The sequence below is a fragment of the Rhodnius prolixus genome, unplaced genomic scaffold (genome assembly GCF_049639745.1).
Source record: "Rhodnius prolixus isolate KJV_2025 unplaced genomic scaffold, Rpr scaffold_8, whole genome shotgun sequence".
Taxonomy (NCBI): domain Eukaryota; kingdom Metazoa; phylum Arthropoda; class Insecta; order Hemiptera; family Reduviidae; genus Rhodnius; species Rhodnius prolixus.
The window spans coordinates 1,995,888-2,015,869 of record NW_027411593.1 but is presented as its reverse complement, the minus strand read 5'-3'; the positions used below and the strand labels follow the sequence as shown (position 1 = coordinate 2,015,869).

The window sequence follows — 19,982 nt, the reverse complement described above, 5'->3', positions numbered from 1 at the left end:
GTATCATTCTCGGACATTTCCGGTAAAAACCAGAAAAGAATTCTAAATTTGGTACGACCACAATATTTCTCTTATCAAGGAAACATGAACGTAGAAGCCACACAAGTGATAAGATGATGTAAAATAACAACGGCCATGATGACTCATAGCTTAATATAAAAATGGTGGTATTGTTATCTATTAAAGGAAGAGGTTAGGGTAACAAGAGTCACAGGAGTAACAGTATTGGTTATTCAATTATTAACTTGCAATAAAAGTTACGTCTGGGGAGTAACCACAGGGAATTTATAGTGTTTTTTGGGGGGAGGCTGGGTATACAAGGAACAAGGTAATAATGTGTACGCCAAAGCTTACTTGGGGTGGAATTGGAACTTCACGTATTCCTCGTAGTGAATTATTAGCAGCGTCACTCCCAGAGTGCAGCACCAGTAATGTGGCTACTTCGCCTATCAGGAGCACTCAACCCCTCTTACTTTACGATCTCCCACATTAATAAACTAGTGCTCCTACTATTTTTTTTCAACCCCTCCAACTTGCAACACTATTAAAATGAATGATAAAATACGGTAAAATTGTTATATACTTTCGTAAACCTATTGTTTTATATTCATTTTATTTTCTCTTACTGTACTAGGTCTGAGGAAATACTGAGATCGATTCTCCATTTCGATTCTATCGATTCTAATCGTACGGGTAATAAGCTTTTGGTTATAAATCAATCAAATGTGCTATTTTATAGTATATTTTTACTTTATTTTGATTTTCTAGAAAATGGATCCTCACGAACTTCGTGTGTTCGTAGCACACATGTAGATCTAGAACTGTTATTCGATACATTTCCTAGGGAAATGTTTTTTAAGACGGTTCTGGAAAAGAGCCGGGCAAGGTTTTCCTCTAAAGAATTCCATGCAGAATCTCTCTATCACTAGCTACCATCCACCAACTCCAGACAATTAAGTGACTTATCGCGACACTAACCAAGCCTTCTCATTTTTCGCCTTTTCTCAATGTTTCCTCCTAGATCACCGACAAGCACTCTTCTTGGGAATGGCAGTTTCTTTGCCAACTGGATACAATTGGACAATAACCACTTCCGATTATAACCTAGCCAATTTCTCGTTGCGACTTATCCTGTATTGTTCCATTTTCCTTAACTGGATCATATATTCTTCTTGATATCTTTCTTTTTAATGGCTTTACCTCCGACGTTTTGGTCAGGTTCGAACAGAGCAGTATTCTTAGCACTTTGTTCATTTTTGAGGTCCTGGATAGATTTCGCTTTTCATATACCTCCTCTAAAGTGTCAATTAAGTATAATTTACGGCCTCATTAACTGTTAGGCATAAAATATGAAAGTCAAATTTGAGATTTACGGAAAATTGGTTGGGTTCAAGTAAATTTTGTTATTTTAGCTGATTTCCCCCCCCCCCCAAATATTTTCAAGGAAATTTTACTATTTAAGTTCCGGTCTGAAAAAAAAAAAATCATCTGAGGGGCTCGCACCAACAGAGAATTTATTAAAAATGAAATTTTCACATTAACCACCTGCCAAGCTAACCACGTCCTCTATATTCTGGAGGGTATTCCCATTTTGGAAATTCCAGTAAGTGATCTCCAAACAGTAAGAGCAAGTACCTAACTAGGTCCAGGGGTTGGTACTTTAATTTAAACCGGTGGTACTTGGCGATGGTGAGTTGGTCCTAGATACTATATCTCTACTACTTGCACAGCGCGAAATTGTGTGTCGCCTAGCCAGCAAAACTAATTATTGTGAACAGAGCGCCGCTGCCATGTTGGGCGGTTATTGTGTAATCACAATGCACATTTGTCAGCCAAGACAGAATCCTCCTGATGGCCTAACTTCTAATCTACACTCATTGTCTGGCCAATTCAAATAACCCTCTAATGTTGGTACTTTGCTCCTATTATTTATATATATTTGTTCGCCTAATAAATCCATTAAATGTTTATAATTACTGTTTTTTTTTACAAAAATTAATTTTCTCAAAATAATTTAATTATTTATTTTTTTTTTATGATTTAAGGCGCGTCAACATCTAAGGTTATTGGCGCCCGGAGTTTTTTTCAGTGCACTGCCTGCCGGACAGTGTTCTCTCGTTACAGACAACCCTGTCCATCACCGGACAGTGAGCTGTAAGAAGCTCCTAGGAAGAGAAAATCTAAGGGTCAGCAGCTGGATTCATACCCGGGACCTCCGCTAACTGCATAGCTAATCCCTTCCCTTTCTCAAAATAATTATTTGTTTTTTTCTAATTAATTATTTAGAGCAACGTGTACAATAATATAAATATTCCAGCAACCTGTTGGTTATGCATTCGAGGAAGCAAGTTCCTTCTTCTAAATAACATTTCAATATAATGTACGGTTCTGCGTGTACTAGTAAAGTCAAAAGTAAAGTAATCGCCTATTTTTTTCAGGCGTGGCTTAACGTCCAACTACCAATTAGGTGTCGTGGACGGAGGCGACTATCAAACATACTTTACTGTAAATTTCTTTTAATAAACCATTAAATAAAATCCAAGGCCTAGGACAACGGGAATCGAACCCACTAAACCAACAATACATCTTAGCATTGCGGGTCAAGTCTCTTAACCGCTCGGCTACCGTGACGTGTGTACTATATGTTATTATGTAGAAGAGTTAAATATTTGACTTAAATTCCTAAATTGAAAATACCAATTTTGCTGAATAGATTTTTCACTTTTTTCCTTGAAGATGCCTCCTAAATTTTCATTTGTAGTTCCAATTTAGACCAAAAGTTTTTAATTTGACTAATTTTTCTGGGTCAATTAGTTTTGGGCATTTTTTCAGATCTAAGTTAAAATGTTCCTCCAAGTTCAAAACCACTACTTGAATAGCAGTAAGAGATAGTCGTGTGAGTGGTTCACAGTAGAAATAAACTTTGTGTTAATAAGCTCAGTAAATAAAGTTAAATGGAGGCGATTTCTCCTTCTGCCGAGTGAGCTTTGAGCAGTCCATTTTGCAAGCTCTGCTGGTTTGTACACTCGTAGATTCTAAATTCAATTTCGCTAAATTATATTATGGTACTTCCTTCTCTAGCAGTAAACAGGAAATAGCCAATTTCTTTTCCTTCAACCAATTTTTCTGTTTGCCCTCACTTCCAGGAGGGCATTTCCAATCCAGTACTTGGCGACAAACACAATTTCAATCTTCTCAAACGAGGTTTCACATGAAGTGTGGCGTTCTAACAGATGTCATGTGGCATATTATAGCAGCCGGATATAACCAAGCCCCTAACAGCAAATCAGATGAGAAATAGCGGAAGGAAAATGCTGAAATCAACCACTAAAATATTCTCTACAATTTCGTAAAGAATTCATTAAAATCGGAACCATACGAAGTGAGATATAAACGTTTAAAATTTGAAGTAATTGGAAAACCAGCAATATTTAACCTTCTATATCTCCACAATCATTATTAGTAAAACATTCCAATTCATATCACCTATAGAACATTCTATTCTCTACTATTGGGTAAAGAAATCATTAAAATCGGATCAGCAGAAAAAGAGATATAGATGTTTAAAATTTGTATGTATAGGAAACTTACATAGAAACAATGAAAACTTTAACCTTCCATATTTCAGTACGTATCTTCACTAGAATATTGCCGTTTAGAGTGTTGATAGAACTATCTATTCTCTACAATTTCGTAAAGAATTCATTAAAATCAGAAAATTACAAAAAGAGATATAAACATTTAAAATTTGAAGTAATTGGAAAAGCAGCAATTTTGTACCTTCTATATCTCAACAATTTTCATCAGTAAAACATTGCGATTCATACAACATGTAGAGCTTTCTATTCTCTACTATTCTGTAAAGAAATCATTTAAATCGGATCAGTAGAAAAAGAGATATATGTAAAGAGAGATATGTTTGAAATTTGAATGTATAGGAAACTTATATAGAAACATCGAAAATATTAACCTTCCATATTTCAGTACGTATCTTCACTAGAATATTGCCGTTTTGGGTGTTGAAAGAACTATCTACTCTCTACAATTTCGTAAAGAATTCATTAAAATCAGAACATTACAAAAAGAGATATAAACATTTAAAATTTGAAGTAATTGGAAAAGCAGCAATTTTGTACCTTCTATATCTCAACAATTCTTATTAGTAAAACATTGCGATACATACCACTTGTAGAGCATTCTATTCTCTACTATTGGGTAAAGAAATCATTAAAATTGGAACTGTAGAAAAAGAGATAAAGATGTTTGAAATTTGAATGTATAGGAAACTTACATAGAAACCATGAAAACTTTAACTTCCATATTTCAGTACGTATCTTCACTAAAGAATTGCCGTTTTAGGAGTTGATAGAACTATCTATTCTCTACAATTTCGTAAAGAACTCATTAAAATCAGAACATTACAAAAAGAGATATAAACGTTTAAAATTTGAAGTAATTGGAAAACCTGCAATATTGTACCTTCTATATCTCAACAGTTTTCATCAGTAAAACATTCCGATTCATAACACTTGTAGAGCTTTCTATTCTCTACTATTCTGTAAAGAAATCATTAAAATCGGATCAGTAGAAAAAGAGATATTGATGTTTGAAATTTGAATTTATAGGAAACTTACATAGAAACAATGAAAAGATTAACCTTCCATATTTCAATACGTATCTTCACTAGAATATTGCCGTTTTGGGTGTTGATAGAACTATCTATTCTCCACAATTTCGTAAAGAATTCATTAAAATCAGAACATTACAAAAAGAGATATAAACATTTAAAATTTGAAGTAATTGGAAAAGCAGCAAGTTTGTACCTTCTATATCTCAACAATTTCAATCAGTAAAACATAGCGATTAATACCACTTGTAGAGCTTTCTATTCTCTACTATTCTGTAAAGAAATCATTAAAATCGGATTAGCAGAAAAAGAGATATAGATGTTTGAAATTTGAATGTATAGGAAACTTTCATAGAAACCATGAAAACTTTAACCTTCTATATTTAAAAACGTATCTTCACTAGAATATTGCCGTTTTCGGTGTTGATAGAACTATCTATTCCCTACAATTTCGTAAAGAATTCATTAAAATCAGAACATTACAAAAAGAGATATAAACATTTTAAATTTGATGTAATTGGAAAAGCAGCAATTTTGTACCTTCTATATCTCAACAATTCTTATTAGTAAAACATTGCGTTACATACCACTTGTAGAGCTTTCTATTCTCTACTATTGGGTAAATAAATCATTAAAATTGGAACAGTAGAAAAAGAGATATATATGTTTGAAATTTGAATGTATAGGAAACTTACATAGAAACATCGAAAATATTAACCTTCCATATTTCAGTACGTATCTTCACTAGAATATTGCCGTTTTCGGTGTTGATAGAACTATCTATTCTCTACAATTTCGTAAAAAATTCATTAAAATCAGAACATTACAAAAAGAGATATAAACGTTTAAAATTTGAAGTAATTGGAAATGCAGCAATATTGTACCTTCTATATCTCAACAATTTTCATGAGTAAAACATTGCGATACATACCACTTGTAGAGCTTTCTATTCTCTACTATTCTGTAAAGAAATCATTAAAATCGGATCAGTAGAAAAAGAGATATAGATGTTTGAAATTTGAATGTATAGGAAACTTACATAGAAACAATGAAAACTTTAACCTTCCATATTTCAGTACGTATCTTCACTAAAATATTGCCGTTCTCGGTGTTGATAAAACTATCTATTCTCTACAATTTCGTAAAAAATTCATTAAAATCAGAACATTACAAAATGAGATATAAACATTTAAAATTTGAAGTAATTGGAAAAGCAGCAATATTGTACCTTCTATATCTCAACAATTTTCATCAGTAAAACATAGCGATTAATACCACATGTAGAGCTCTCTATTCTCTACTATTCTGTAAAGAAATCATTAAAATCGGATCAGCAGAAAAAGAGATATAGATATTTGAAATTTGAATGTATAGGAAACTTTCATAGAAACAATGAAAACTTTAACCTTCCATATTTCAGTACGTATCTTCACTAAAGAATTGCCGTTTTAGGAGTTGATAGAACTATCTATTCTCTACAATTTCGTAAAGAATTCATTAAAATCAGAAAATTACAAAAAGAGATATAAACATTTTAAATTGGATGTAATTGGAAAAGCAGCAATTTTGTACCTTCTATATCTTAACAATTTTCATCAGTAAAACATTGCGATTCATACCACTTGTAGAGCTTTCTATTCTCTACTATTCTGTAAAGAAATCATTAAAATCGGATCAGTAGAAAAAGAGATATAGATGTTTGAAATTTGAATGTATAGGAAACTTACATAGAAACAATGAAAACTTTAACCTTCCAAAATTAAGTACGTATTTTCACTAGAATATTGCCGTTTTGGGTGTTGATAGAACATTCTATTCTCTACAATTTCGTAAAGAATTCATTAAAATCAGAACATTACAAAAAGAGATATAAACGTTTAAAATTTGAAATAATTGGAAAACCAGCAATTTTGTACCTTCTATATCTCAACAATTTTCATCAGTAAAACATTGCGATTCATACCACTTGTAGAGCATTCTATTCTCTACTATTCCGTAAAGAAATCATTAAAATCGGATCAGCAGAAAAAGAGATATAGAGGTTAGAAATTTGAATGTATAGGAAACTTACATAGAAACAATGAAAACATTAACCTTCCATATTTCAGTACGTATCTTTACTAGAATATTGCCGTTACGGGTGTTGATAGAACTATCTATTCTCTACAATTTCGTAAAGTATTCATTAAAATCAGAAAATTACAAAAAGAGATATAAACCTTTTAAATTTGATGTAATTGGAAAAGCAGCAATTTTGTACATTCTATATCTCAACAATTCTTATTAGTAAAACATTGCGATACATACCACTTGTAGAGCTTTCTATTCTCTACTATTGGGTAAATAAATCATTAAAATTGGAACAGTAGAAAAAGAGATATAGATGTTTGAAATTTGAATGTATAGGAAACTTACATAGAAACATCGAAAATATTAACCTTCCATATTTCAGTACGTATCTTCACTAGAATATTGCCGTTTTCGGTGTTGATAGAACTATCTATTCTCTACAATTTCGTAAAAAATTCATTAAAATCAGAACATTACAAAAAGAGATATAAACGTTTAAAATTTGAAGTAATTGGAAAAGCAGCAATTTTGTACCTTCTATATCTCAACAATTTTCATGAGTAAAACATTGCGATTAATACCACATGTAGAGCTCTCTATTCTCTACTACTCTGTAAAGAAATCATTAAAATCGGATCAGCAGAAAAAGAGATATAGATGTTTGAAATTTGAATGTATAGGAAAGTTTCATAGAAACAATGAAAACGTTAACCTTCCATATTTCAGTACGCATCTTCACTAAAGAATTGCCGTTTTAGGAGTTGATAGAACTATCTATTCTCTACAATTTCGTAAAGAATTCATTAAAATTTAGAAAATTACAAAAAGAGATATAAACATTTTAAATTGGATGTAATTGGAAAAGCAGCAATTTTGTACCTTCTATATCTCAACAATTTTCATCATTAAAACATTGCGATTCATACCACTTGTAGAGCTTTCTATTCTCTACTATTCTGTAAAGAAATCATTAAAATCGGATCAGTAGAAAAAGAGATATAGATGTTTGAAATTTGAATGTATAGGAAACTTACATAGAAACAATGAAATCTGTAACCTTCCATATTTCAGTACGTATCTTCACTAGAATATTGCCGTTTTGGGTGTTGAAAGAACTATCTATTCTCTACAATTTCGTAAAGAATTCATTAAAATCAGAACATTACAAAAAGAGATATAAACATTTAAAATTTGAAGTAATTGGAAAAGCAGCAATTTTGTACCTTCTATATCTCAACAATTTTCATCAGTAAAACATAGCGATTCATACCACTTGTAGAGCTTTCTATTCTCTACTATTTCGTAAAGAAATCATTAAAATTGGAACAGTAGAAAAAGAGATAATGATGTTTGAAATTTGAATGTATAGGAAACTTACATAGAAACAATGAAAACTTTAACCTTCCATATTTCAGTACGTATCATCACTAGAATATTGCCGTTTTGGGTGTTGATAGAACAATCTATTCTCTACAATTTCGTAAAAAATTCATTAAAATCAGAACATTACAAAATGAGATATAAACATTTAAAATTTGAAGTAATTGGAAAAGCAGCAATATTGTACCTTCTATATCTCAACAATTTTCATCAGTAAAACATTGCGATTCATACCACTTGTAGAGCTTTCTATTCTCTACTATTTCGTAAAGAAATCATTAAAATTGGAACAGTAGAAAAAGAGATAATGATGTTTGAAATTTGAATGTATAGGAAACTTACATAGAAACAATGAAAACTTTAACCTTCCATATTTCAGTACGTATCTTTACTAAAATATTGCCGTTCTCGGTGTTGATAAAACTAACTATTCTCTACAATTTCGTAAAAAATTCATTAAAATCAGAACATTACAAAATGAGATATAAACATTTAAAATTTGAAGTAATTGGAAAAGCAGCAATATTGTACCTTCTATATCTCAACAATTTTCATCAGTAAAACATTGCGATTCATACCACTTGTAGAGCTTTCTATTCTCTACTATTCCGTAAAGAAATCATTAAAATCGGATCAGCAGAAAAAGAGATATAGAGGTTTGAAATTTGAATGTATAGGAAACTTACATAGAAACAATGAAAACTTTAACCTTCCATATTTCAGTACGTATCTTTACTAGAATATTGCCGTTTTGGGTGTTGATAGAACTATCTAATCTCTACAATTTCGTAAAGAATTCATTAAAATCAGAACATTACAAAAAGAGATATAAACGTTTAAAATTTGAAGTAATTGGAAAACCAGCAATTTTGTACCTTCTATATCTCAACAATTTTCATCAGTAAAACATTGAGATTCAATCCACTTGTAGAGCTTTCTATTCTCTATTATTCCGTAAAGAAATCATTAAAATCGGATCAGTAGAAAAAGAAATATAGATGTTTGAAATTTGAATGTATAGGAAACTTACATAGAAACAATGAAAACTTTAACCTTCCATATTTCAGTACGTATCTTCACTAGAATATTGCCGTTTTGGGTGTAGATAGAACTATCTATTCTCTACAATTTCGTAAAGAATTCATTAAAATCAGAACATTACAAAAAGAGATATAAACGTTTAAAATTTGAAGTAATTGGAAAAGCAGCAATTTTGTACCTTCTATATCTCAACAATTTTCATGAGTAAAACATTGCGATACATACCACTTGTAGAGCTTTCTATTCTCTACTATTCTGTAAAGAAATCATTAAAATCGGATCAGTAGAAAAAGAGATATAGATGTTTGAAATTTGAATGTATTTGAACAAGGAAAACTTTAACCTTCCATATTTCAGTACGTATCTTCACTAGAATATTGCCGTTTTGGGTGTTGATAGAATTATCTATTCTCTACAATTTCGTAAAGAATTCATTAAAATCAGAACATTAAAAAAAGAGATATAAACCTTTAAAATTTGAAGTAATTGGAAAACCAGCAATTTTGTACCTTCTATATCTCAACAATTTTCATGAGTAAAACATTGCGATTCATACCACTTGTAGAGCTTTCTATTCTCTACTATTCTGTAAAGAAATCATTAAAATCGGATCAGTAGAAAAAGAGATATAGATGTTTGAAATTTGAATGTATAGGAAACTTACATAGAAACATCGAAAATATTAACCTTCCATATTTCAGTACGTATCATCACTAAAATATTGCCGTTTCGGTTGTTGATAGAACTATCTATTCTCTACAATTTCGTAAAGAATTCATTAAAATCAGAAAATTACAAAAAGAGATATAAACATTTTAAATTTGATGTAATTGGAAAAGCAGCAATTTTGTACCTTCTATATCTCAAAAATTTTCTTTAGTAAAACATTGCGATTCATACCACATGTAGAGCTTTCTATTCTCTACTATTCTGTAAAGAAATCATTAAAATCGGATCAGTAGAAAAAGAGATATTGATGTTTGAAATTTGAATTTATAGGAAACTTACATAGAAACAATGAAAACTTTAACCTTCCATATTTACATACGTATTTTCACTAGAATATTGCCGTTTTGGGTGTTGATAGAACTATCTATTCTCCACAATTTCGTAAAGAATTCATTAAAATCAGAACAATACAAGCTGAGTTATAAACATTTAAAATTTGAAGTAATTGGAAAACCAGCAATTTTGTACCTTCTATATCTCAACAAATTTCATCAGTAAAACATTGCGATTCATACCACTTGTAGAGCTTTCTATTCTCTACTATTCTGTAAAGAAATCATTAAAATCGGATCAGTAGAAAAAGAGATATTGATGTTTGAAATTTGAATTTATAGGAAACTTACATAGAAACAATGAAAACTTTAACCTTCCATATTTCAATACGTATCTTCACTAGAACATTGCCGTTTTAGGTGTTGATAGAACTATCTATTCTCCACAATTTCGTAAAAAATTCATTAAAATCAGGACATTACAAAATGAGATATAAACATTTAAAATTTGAAGTAATTGGAAAAGCAGCAATATTGTACCTTCTATATCTCAACAATTTTCTTCAGTAAAACATAGCGATTAATACCACATGTAGAGCTCTCTATTCTCTACTACTCTGTAAAGAAATCATTAAAATCGGATCAGCAGAAAAAGAGATATAGATGTTTGAAATTTGAATGTATAGGAAACTTTCATAGAAACAATGAAAACGTTAACCTTCCATATTTCAGTACGCATCTTCACTAAAGAATTGCCGTTTTAGGAGTTGATAGAACTATCTATTCTCTACAATTTCGTAAAGAATTCATTAAAATTTAGAAAATTACAAAAAGAGATATAAACATTTTAAATTGGATGTAATTGGAAAAGCAGCAATTTTGTACCTTCTATATCTCAACAATTTTCATCATTAAAACATTGCGATTCTCACCACTTGTAGAGCTTTCTATTCTCTACTATTGGGTAAATAAATCATTAAAATTGGAACAGTAGAAAAAGAGATATAGATGTTTGAAATTTGAATGTATAGGAAACTTACATAGAAACATCGAAAATATTAACCTTCCATATTTCAGTACGTATCATCACGTATATTGCCGTTTCGGTTGTTGATAGAACTATCTATTCTCTACAATTTCGTAAAGAATTCATTAAAATCAGAAAATTACAAAAAGAGATATAAACATTTTAAATTTGATGTAATTGGAAAAGCAGCAATTTTGTACCTTCTATATCTCAAAAATTTTCTTTAGTAAAACATTGCGATTCATACCACATGTAGAGCTTTCTATTCTCTACTATTCTGTAAAGAAATCATTAAAATCGGATCAGTAGAAAAAGAGATATTGATGTTTGAAATTTGAATTTATAGGAAACTTACATAGAAACAATGAAAACTTTAACCTTCCATATTTACATACGTATTTTCACTAGAATATTGCCGTTTTGGGTGTTGATAGAACTATCTATTCTCCACAATTTCGTAAAGAATTCATTTAAATCAGAACAATACAAGCTGAGTTATAAACATTTAAAATTTGAAGTAATTGGAAAACCAGCAATTTTGTACCTTCTATATCTCAACAAATTTCATCAGTAAAACATTGCGATTCATACCACTTGTAGAGCTTTCTATTCTCTACTATTCTGTAAAGAAATCATTAAAATCGGATCAGTAGAAAAAGAGATATTGATGTTTGAAATTTGAATTTATAGGAAACTTACATAGAAACAATGAAAACTTTAACCTTCCATATTTCAATACTTATCTTCACTAGAACATTGCCGTTTTAGGTGTTGATAGAACTATCTATTCTCCACAATTTCGTAAAAAATTCATTAAAATCAGGACATTACAAAATGAGATATAAACATTTAAAATTTGAAGTAATTGGAAAAGCAGCAATATTGTACCTTCTATATCTCAACAATTTTCATCAGTAAAACATAGCGATTAATACCACATGTAGAGCTCTCTATTCTCTACTACTCTGTAAAGAAATCATTAAAATCGGATCAGCAGAAAAAGAGATATAGATGTTTGAAATTTGAATGTATAGGAAACTTTCATAGAAACAATGAAAACGTTAACCTTCCATATTTCAGTACGCATCTTCACTAAAGAATTGCCGTTTTAGGAGTTGATAGAACTATCTATTCTCTACAATTTCGTAAAGAATTCATTAAAATTTAGAAAATTACAAAAAGAGATATAAACATTTTAAATTGGATGTAATTGGAAAAGCAGCAATTTTGTACCTTCTATATCTCAACAATTTTCATCATTAAAACATTGCGATTTTCACCACTTGTAGAGCTTTCTATTCTCTACTATTGGGTAAATAAAACATTAAAATTGGAACAGTAGAAAAAGAGATATAGATGTTTGAAATTTGAATGTATAGGAAACTTACATAGAAACATCGAAAACATTAACCTTCCATATTTCAGTACGTATCATCACGTATATTGCCGTTTCGGTTGTTGATAGAACTATCTATTCTCTACAATTTCGTAAAGAATTCATTAAAATCAGAAAATTACAAAAAGAGATATAAACATTTTAAATTTGATGTAATTGGAAAAGCAGCAATTTGTACCTTCTATATCTCAAAAATTTTCTTTAGTAAAACATTGCGATTCATACCACATGTAGAGCTTTCTATTCTCTACTATTCTGTAAAGAAATCATTAAAATCGGATCAGTAGAAAAAGAGATATTGATGTTTGAAATTTGAATTTATAGGAAACTTACATAGAAACAATGAAAACTTTAACCTTCCATATTTCAATACGTATTTTCACTAGAATATTGCCGTTTTGGGTGTTGATAGAACTATCTATTCTCCACCATTTCGTAAAGAATTCATTAAAATCAGAACATTACAAAAAGAGATATAAACGTTTAAAGTTTGAAGTAATTGGAAAACCAGCAATTTTGTACCTTCAAAGCTCAACAATTTTCATCAGTAAAACATTGAGATTCAATCCACTTGTAGAGCTTTCTATTCTCTATTATTCCGTAAAGAAATCATTAAAATCGGATCAGTAGAAAAAGGGATATAGATGTTTGAAATTTGAATGTATAGGAAACTTACATAGAAACAATGAAAACTTTAACCTTCCATATTTCAATACGTATCTTTACTAGAATATTGCCGTTTTGGGTGTTGATAGAGCTATCTATTCTCCACAATATCGTAAAGAATTCATTAAAATCAGAACATTACAAAAAGAGATATAAACGTTTAAAATTTGAAGTAATTGGAAAACCAGCAATTTTGTACCTTCTATATCTCAACAATTTTCATCAGTAAAACATTGCGATTCACACCACTTGTAGAGCTTTCTATTCTCTACTATTCCGTAAAGAAATCATTAAAATCGGATCAGCAGAAAAAGAGATATAGAGGTTTGAAATTTGAATGTATAGGAAACTTACATAGAAACAATGAAAACTTTAACCTTCCTTATTTCAGTACGTATCTTTACTAGAATATTGCCGTTTTGGGTGTTGAAAGAACTATCTATTCTCTACAATTTCGTAAAGAATTCATTAAAATCAGAACATTACAAAAAGAGATATAAACGTTTAAAATTTGAAGTAATTGGAAAACCAGCAATTTTGTACCTTCTATATCTCAACAATTCTTATTAGTAAAACATTGCGATACATACCACTTGTAGAGCATTCTATTCTCTACTATTGGGTAAAGAAATCATTAAAATTGGAACAGTAGAAAAAGAGATAAAGATGTTTGAAATTTGAATCTATAGGAAACGTACATAGAAACAATGAAAACTTTAACCTTCCATATTTCAGTACGTATCTTCACTAAAATATTGCCGTTCTCGGTGTTGATAAATCTATCTATTCTCTACAATTTCGTAAAAAATTCATTAAAATCAGGACATTACAAAATGAGATATAAACATTTAAAATTTGAAGTAATTGGAAAAGCAGCAATATTGTACCTTCTATATCTCAACAATTTTTATCAGTAAAACATAGCGATTAATACCACATGTAGAGCTCTCTATTCTCTACTACTCTGTAAAGAAATCATTAAAATCGGATCAGCAGAAAAAGAGATATAGATGTTTGAAATTTGAATGTATAGGAAACTTACATAGAAACAATGAAAATTTTTACCTTCCATATTTCAATACGTATCTTCACTAGAATATTGCCGTTTTAGGTGTTGATAGAACTATCTATTCTTCACTATTTCGTAAAGAATTCATTAAAATCAGAACATTACAAAAAGAGATATAAACGTTTAAAATTTGAAGTAATTGGAAAACCAGCAATTTTGTACCTTCTATATCTCAACAATTTTCATCAGTAAAACAGTGCGATTCATACCACTTGTAGAGCATTCTATTCTCTACTATTCTGTAAAGAAATCATTAAAATCGGATCAGTAGAAAAAGAGATATTGATGTTTGAAATTTGAATTTATAGGAAACTTACATAGAAACAATGAAAACTTTAACCTTCCATATTTCAGTACGTATTTTCACTAGAATATTGCCGTTTTGGGTGTTGATAGAACTATCTATTCTCCACAATTTCGTAAAGAATTCATTAAAATCAGAACAATACAAGCTGAGTTATAAACATTTAAAATTTGAAGTAATTGGAAAACCAGCAATTTTGTACCTTCTATATCTCAACAAATTTTATCAGTAAAACATTGCGATTCATACCACTTGTAGAGCTTTCTATTCTCTACTATTCTGTAAAGAAATCATTAAAATCGGATCAGTAGAAAAAGAGATATTGATGTTTGAAATTTGAATTTATAGGAAACTTACATAGAAACAATGAAAACTTTAACCTTCCATATTTCAATACGTATCTTCACTAGAATATTGCCGTTTTGGGTGTTGATAGAACTATCTATTCTCCACAATTTCGTAAAGAATTCATTAAAATCAGAACATTACAAAAAGAGATATAAATGTTTAAAGTTTGAAGTAATTGGAAAACCAGCAATTTTGTACCTTCAAAGCTCAACAATTTTCATCAGTAAAACATTGAGATTCAATCCACTTGTAGAGCTTTCTATTCTCTATTATTCCGTAAAGAAATCATTAAAATCGGATCAGTAGAAAAAGGGATATAGATGTTTGAAATTTGAATGTATAGGAAACTTACATAGAAACAATGAAAACTTTAACCTTCCATATTTCAATACGTATCTTTACTAGAATATTGCCGTTTTGGGTGTTGATAGAACTATCTATTCTCCACAATATCGTAAAGAATTCATTAAAATCAGAACATTACAAAAAGAGATATAAACGTTTAAAATTTGAAGTAATTGGAAAACCAGCAATTTTGTACCTTCTATATCTCAACAATTTTATCAGTAGAACATTGCGATTCATACCACTTGTAGAGCTTTCTATTCTCTACTATTCCGTAAAGAAATCATTAAAATCGGATCAGCATAAAAAGAGATATAGAGGTTTGAAATTTGAATGTATAGGAAAGTTACATAGAAATAATGAAAACTTTAACCTTCCATATTTCAGTACGTATCTTTACTAGAATATTGCCGTTTTGGGTGTTGATAGAACTATCTAATCTCTACAATTTCGTAAAGAATTCATTAAAATCAGAACATTACAAAAAGAGATATAAACGTTTAAAATTTGAAGTAATTGGAAAACCAGCAATTTTGTACCTTCTATATCTCAACAATTCTTATTAGTAAAACATTGCGATACATACCACTTGTAGAGCATTCTATTCTCTACTATTGGGTAAAGAAATCATTAAAATTTGAACAGTAGAAAAAGAGATATAGATGTTTGAAATTTGAATGTATAGGAAACTTACATAGAAACAATGAAAACTTTAACCTTCCATATTTCAGCACTTATCTTCACTAGAATATTGCCGTTTTCGGTGTTGATAGAGCTATCTATTCTCTACAATTTCGTAAAGAATTCATTAAAATCAGAACATTACAAAAAGAGATATAAACATTTAAAATTTGAAGTATTTGGAAAAGCCGCAATTTTGTACTTTTTATATCTCAACAATTTTCATCAGTAAAACATAGCGATTAATACCACTTGTAGAGCTTTCTATTCTCTACTATTCTGTAAAGAAATCATTAAAATCGGATCAGCAGAAAATGAGATATAGATGTTTGAAATTTGAATGTATAGGAAACTTTCATAGAAACCATGAAAACTTTAACCTTCCATATTTCAGTACGTATCTTCACTAGAATATTGCCGTTTTGGGTGTTGATAGAACTATCTAGTCTCTACAATTTCGTAAAAAATTCATTAAAATCAGAACATTACAAAAAGAGATCTAAACTTTTAAATTTGATGTAATTGGAAAAGCAGCAATTTTGTACCTTCTATATCTCAACAATTTTCATCAGTAAAACATTGCGATTCATACCACTTGTAGAGCTTTCTATTCTCTACTATTCTGTAAAGAAATCATTAAAATCGGATTAGTAGAAAAAGAGATATTGATGTTTGAAATTTTAGTTTATAGGAAACTTACATAGAAACAATGAAAATTTTTACCTTCCATATTTCAATACGTATCTTCACTAGAATATTGCCGTTTTGGGTGTTGATAGAACTATCTATTCTTCACTATTTCGTAAAGAATTCATTAAAATCAGAACATTACAAAAAGAGATATAAACGTTTAAAATTTGAAGTAATTGGAAAACCAGCAATTTTGTACCTTCTATATCTCAACAATTTTCATCAGTAAAACAGTGCGATTCATACCACTTGTAGAGCATTCTATTCTCTACTATTCTGTAAAGAAATCATTAAAATCGGATCAGTAGAAAAAGAGATATTGATGTTTGAAATTTGAATTTATAGGAAACTTACATAGAAACAATGAAAACTTTAACCTTCCATATTTCAGTACGTATCTTCACTAGAATATTGCCGTTTTGGGTGTTGATAGAATTATCTATTCTCTACAATTTCGTAAAGAATTCATTAAAATCAGAACATTACAAAAAGAGATATAAACGTTTAAAATTTGAAGTAATTGGAAAACCAGCAATTTTGTACCTTCTATATCTCAACAATTTTCATCAGTAAAACATTGAGATTCAATCCACTTGTAGAGCTTTCTATTCTCTATTATTCCGTAAAGAAATCATTAAAATCGGATCAGTAGAAAAAGAAATATAGATGTTTGAAATTTGAATGTATAGGAAACTTACATAGAAACAATGAAAACTTTAACCTTCCATATTTCAGTACGTATCTTCACTAGAATATTGCCGTTTTGGGTGTAGATAGAACTATCTATTCTCTACAATTTCGTAAAGAATTCATTAAAATCAGAACATTACAAAAAGAGATATAAACGTTTAAAATTTGAAGTAATTAGAAAAGCAGCAATTTTGTACCTTCTATATCTCAACAATTTTCATGAGTAAAACATTGCGATACATACCACTTGTAGAGCTTTCTATTCTCTACTATTCTGTAAAGAAATCATTAAAATCGGATCAGTAGAAAAAGAGATATAGATGTTTGAAATTTGAATGTATTTGAACAAGGAAAACTTTAACCTTCCATATTTCAGTACGTATCTTCACTAGAATATTGCCGTTTTGGGTGTTGATAGAATTATCTATTCTCTACAATATCGTAAAGAATTCATTAAAATCAGAACATTACAAAAAGAGATATAAACGTTTAAAATTTGAAGTAATTGGAAAACCAGCAATTTTGTACCTTCTATATCTCAACAATTTTCATCAGTAAAACATTGCGATTCATACCACTTGTAGAGCTTTCTATTCTCTACTATTCTGTAATGAAATCATTAAAATCGGATCAGTAGAAATAGAGATATAGATGTTTGAAATTTGAATGTATAGGAAACTTACATAGAAACATCGAAAACATTAACCTTCCATATTTCAGTACGTATCTTCACTAGAATATTGCCGTTTTCGGTGTTGATAGAACTATCTATTCTCTACAATTTCGTAAAGAATTCATTAAAATCAGAAAATTACAAAAAGAGATATAAACATTTTAAATTTGATGTAATTGGAAAAGCAGCAATTTTTTACCTTCTATATCTCAACAATTTTCATCATTAAAACATTGCGATTCATACCGCTTGTAGAGCTTTCTATTCTCTACTATTCTGTAAAGAAATCATTAAAATCGGATCAGTAGAATAAGAGATATTGATGTTTGAAATTTGAATTTATAGGAAACTTACATAGAAACAATGAAAACTTTAACATTCCATATTTCAGTACGTATCTTCACTAGAATATTGCCGTTTTGGGTGTTGATAGAATTATCTATTCTCTACAATTTCGTAAAGAATTCATTAAAATCAGAACATTACAAAAAGAGATATAAACGTTTAAAATTTGAAGTAATTAGAAAAGCAGCAATTTTGTACCTTCTATATCTCAACAATTTTCATGAGTAAAACATTGCGATACATACCACTTGTAGAGCTTTCTATTCTCTACTATTCTGTAAAGAAATCATTAAAATCGGATCAGTAGAAAAAGAGATATAGATGTTTGAAATTTGAATGTATTTGAACAAGGAAAACTTTAACCTTCCATATTTCAGTACGTATCTTCACTAGAATATTGCCGTTTTGGGTGTAGATAGAACTATCTATTCTCTACAATTTCGTAAAGAATTCATTAAAATCAGAACATTTCAAAAAGAGATATAAACGTTTAAAATTTGAAGTAATTGGAAAAGCAGCAATTTTGTACCTTCTATATCTCAACAATTTTCATGAGTAAAACATTGCGATACATACCACTTGTAGAGCTTTCTATTCTCTACTATTCTGTAAAGAAATCATTAAAATCGGATCAGTAGAAAAAGAGATATAGATGTTTGAAATTTGAATGTATTTGAACAAGGAAAACTTTAACCTTCCATATTTCAGTACGTATCTTCACTAGAATATTGCCGTTTTGGGTGTTGATAGAATTATCTATTCTCTACAATTTCGTAAAGAATTCATTAAAATCAGAACATTACAAAAAGAGATATAAACGTTTAAAATTTGAAGTAATTGGAAAACCAGCAATTTTGTACCTTCTATATCTCAACAATTTTCATGAGTAAAACATTGCGATTCATACCACTTGTAGATCTTTCTTTTCTCTACTATTCTGTAAAGAAATCATTAAAATCGTATCAGTAGAAAAAGAGATATAGATGTTTGAAATTTGAATGTATAGGAAACTTACATAGAAACAATAAAAACTTTAACCTTCCATAATTAAGTACGTATCTTCACTAGAATATTGCCGTTTTGGGTGTTGATAGAACTATCTATTCTCTACAATTTCGTAAAGAATTCATTAAAATCAGAACATTACAAAAAGAGATATAAACGTTTAAATTTTGAAGTAATTGGAAAACCAGCAATTTTGTACCTTCTATATCTCAACAATTTTCATCAGTAAAACATTGCGATTCATACCACTTGTAGAGCTTTCTATTCTCTACTATTCTGTAAAGAAATCATTAAAATCGGATTAGTAGAAAAAGAGATATTGATGTTTGAAATTTTAGTTTATAGGAAACTTACATAGAAACAATGAAAATTTTTACCTTCCATATTTCAATACGTATCTTCACTAGAATATTGCCGTTTTAGGTGTTGATAGAACTATCTATTCTTCACTATTTCGTAAAGAATTCATTAAAATCAGAACATTACAAAAAGAGATATAAACGTTTAAAATTTGAAGTAATTGGAAAACCAGCAATTTTGTACCTTCTATATCTCAACAATTTTCATCAGTAAAACAGTGCGATTCATACCACTTGTAGAGCATTCTATTCTCTACTATTCTGT

At 29.5% G+C, this 19,982-nt stretch overlaps 1 long non-coding RNA gene across 1 annotated transcript; it reads right to left on the bottom strand.

Annotated features, from left to right (window-relative positions):
- Positions 1–3,780: 3,780 nt before the first annotated feature.
- Positions 3,781–4,566, bottom strand: LOC141451505 (uncharacterized). Its single transcript, XR_012456871.1, has 4 exons — positions 4,480–4,566; positions 4,292–4,382; positions 3,971–4,039; positions 3,781–3,857 (listed from the first exon to the last, which is right to left on the bottom strand). It is a non-coding gene; the product is annotated as an uncharacterized lncRNA (long non-coding RNA).
- Between the last annotated feature and the right edge of the window lie 15,416 nt (positions 4,567–19,982).